This window comes from Schistocerca gregaria, unplaced genomic scaffold, assembly GCF_023897955.1.
Source record: "Schistocerca gregaria isolate iqSchGreg1 unplaced genomic scaffold, iqSchGreg1.2 ptg000357l, whole genome shotgun sequence".
Classification (NCBI taxonomy): domain Eukaryota; kingdom Metazoa; phylum Arthropoda; class Insecta; order Orthoptera; family Acrididae; genus Schistocerca; species Schistocerca gregaria.
The window spans coordinates 1188538-1192094 of NW_026061816.1; positions in this window are offsets into that span (position 1 = coordinate 1188538).

The following is a 3557-nucleotide window of genomic DNA, read 5'->3' on the forward strand; positions in this document are numbered from 1 at the left end:
TACTTCTTACTGGCTATTACATCAACTTAGAAGCTTCATCTGTGTTCTACTATGGTGCTTTTAGTGTCTCCGCATACCGCAGCACGCGACATAGCTTTGCAGACGATAAGTACAACCGTTTCAGAGCGAAGAGAGGCCAATATGACGATCTTTCTTTAAGGCGATTCGATAACAAATGACGAAAACGGACGGATTTCTCCGGTTTTTACTACATATGAACACTTTTCACATTCTCCCGTGAGACTCGGCTGCTAGTCCTCCTTTCATGCACAATCTTATGGTGCTAGCTCATGTCCAAGGCACCAAAGCCAGCTAAAAAGTCAATAATCGATACCTAGAACTTGAGTTGTACTAGTTCTTACTGGCTATTACATCAACTTACAAGCATCATCTGTGTTCTACTATGGTGCTTTTAGAGTCTCCACATACCGCAACACGTGACATAGCTTTGCAGACGATATGTACAACCGTTTCAGAGAGAAGAGCGGCCAATGTGACGACCTGGCTTTAAGTCGATTCGATAACAAATGACGAAAACGGACGGATTTCTCAGGTTTTTACTACATATGAACACTTTTCACATTCTCCCGTGCAACTCGGCTGCTAGTCCTCCTTTCATGCAGAATCTTAAGGTCCTAGCTCATGTCCAAGGCACCAAAGCCTGCTAAAAAGTCAATAATCGATACCTAAAACTGGTATTGTACTAATTCTTACTGGCTATTTCGTCATCTTAGAAGCTTCATCTGTGTCCTACTATGGTGCTTTTAGTGTCTCCGCATACCGCAGCACGCGACATAGCTTTCAGACGATAAGTACAACCGTTTCAGAGAGGAGAGCGGCCAATGTGACGATCTGGCTTTAAGTCGATTCGATAACAAATGACGAAAACGGACGGATTTCTCAGGATTTTACTACATATGAACACTTCTCACATTCTCCCGTGCAACTCGGCTGCTAGTCCTCCTTTCTTGCAGAATCTTATTGTCCTAGCTATGTCCAACGCACCAAAGCCAGCTAAAAAGTCAATAATCGATACCTAAAACTTGAGTTGTACTACTTCTTACTGGCTATTACATCAACTTAGAAGCTTCATCTGTGTTCTACTATGGTGCTTTTAGTGTCTCCACATACCGCAGCACGCGACATAGCTTTGCAGACAATAAGTACAACCGTTTCAGAGAGTTGAGTTGCCAATGTGACGATCCGGCTTTAAGTCGATTCGATAACAAATGACGAAAATGGGCGGATTTCTCAGGTTTTTACTACACATGAACACTTTTCACATCCTCCCGGGCAACTCGGCTGCTAGTCCTCCTTTCATGCAGAATCTTAAGGTCGTAGCTCATGTCCAAGGCACCAAAGCCAGCTAAAAAGTCAATAATCGATACTTAAAACTTGAATTGTACTACTTCTTACTGGCTATTACATCATCTTAGAATCTTCATCTGTGTTCTACTATAGTGCTTTTAGTGTCTCCGCATACCGCAGCACGCGACATAGCTTTGCAGACGATAAGTACAACCGTTTCAGAGAGAAGAGCGACCAATGTGACGACCTGGCTTTAAGTCGATTCCGTAACAAATGACGAAAACGGAGGGATTTCTCAGGTTTTTACTACATATGAACACTTTTCACATCCTCCCATGTAACTCGGCTGCTAGTCCTCCTTTCATGCAGAATCTTATGGTCCTAGCTCATGTCCATGGCACCAAAGCCAGCTAAAAAGTCAATAATCGATACCTAGAACTTGAGTTGTACTACTTCTTACTGGCTATTACATCAACTTACAAGCATTATCTTTGTTCTACTATGGTGCTTTTAGAGTCTCCACATACCGCAAACACGCGACATAGCTTTGCAGACGATATGTACAACCGTTTCAGAGAGAAGAGCGGCCAATGTGACGAACTGGCTTTCAGTCGATTCGATAACAAATGACGAAAACGGACGGATTTCGCAGGTTTTTACTACATATGAACACTTTTCACATCCTCCCGTGTAAGTCGGCTGCTAGTCCTCCTTTCATGCAGAATCTGAAGGTCCTACCTCATGTCCAAGGCACCAAAGCCAGCTAAAAAGTCAATAATCGATACCTAGAACTTGAGTTGTACTAGTTCTTACTGGCTATTACATCAACTTAGAAGCTTCATCTGTGTTCTACTATGGTGATTTTTGTGTCTCCGCATACCGCAGCACGCGACATAGCTTTCAGACGATAAGTACAACCGTTTCAGAGAGAAGAGTGGCCAATGTGACGACCTGGCTTTAAGTCGATTCGATAACAAATGACGAAAACGGACGGATTTCTCAGGTTTTTACAACATATGAACACCTTTCACATTCTCCCGTGCAACTCGGCTGCTAGTCCTCCTTTCATGCAGAATCTTAAGGTCCTAGCTCATGTCCAAGGCACCAAAGCCTGCTAAAAAGTCAATAATCGATACCTAAAACTGGTATTGTACTAATTCTTACTGGCTATTTCATCATCTTAGAAGCTTCATCTGTGTCCTACTATGGTGCTTTTAGTGTCTCCGCATACCGCAGCACGCGACATAGCTTTCAGACGATATGTACAACCGTTTCAGAGAGAAGAGCGGCCAATGTGACGATCTGGCTTTAAGTCGATTCGATAACAAATGACGAAAACGGACGGATTTCTCAGGTTTTTACTACATATGAACACTTTTCACATCCTCCCGTGAAACTCGGCTGCTAGTCCTCCTTTCATGCAGAATCTTAAGGTCCTAGCTCATGTCCAAGGCACCAAAGCCAGCTAAAAAGTCAATAATCGATACCTAGAACTTGAGATGTACTACTTCTTACTGGCTATTACATCAACTTAGAAGCTTCATCTGTGTTCTACTATGGTGCTTTTAGTGTCTCCGCATACCGCAGAACGCGACATAGCTTTGCAGACGATAAGTACAACCGTTTCAGAGCGAAGAGAGGCCAATATGACGATCTTTCTTTAAGGCGATTCGATAACAAATGACGAAAACGGACGGATGTCTCAGGTTTTTACTACATATGAACACTTTTCACATTCTCCTGTGCAACTCGGCAGCTAGTCCTCGTTTCATGCAGAGTCTTAAGGTCCTAGCTCACGTCCAATGCACCAAGGCCAGCTAAAAAGTCAATAATCGATACCTGAAACTTGAATTGCACTACTTCTTACTGGCTATTACATCAACTTAGAAGCTACATCTGTGTTCTACTATGGTGCTTTTAGTGTCTCCACAAACCGCAGCATGCGACATAGCTTTGCAGACGATAAGTACAACCGTTTCAGAGAGAAGAGCGGCCAATGTGACGATCTGGCTTTAAGACGATTCCATACCAAATGACGAATACAGACGGATTTCTCAGGTTTTTACTACATATGAACACTTTTCACAATCTCGCGTGCAATTCGGCTGCTAGTCCTCCTTACATGCAGAATCTTAAGGTCCTAGCTCATGTCCAAGGCACCAAATCCAGCTAAAAAGGCAATAATCGATGCCTAAATCTGGTATTGTACTAATTCTTACTAGCTATTACATCAACTTAGAAGCTTCATC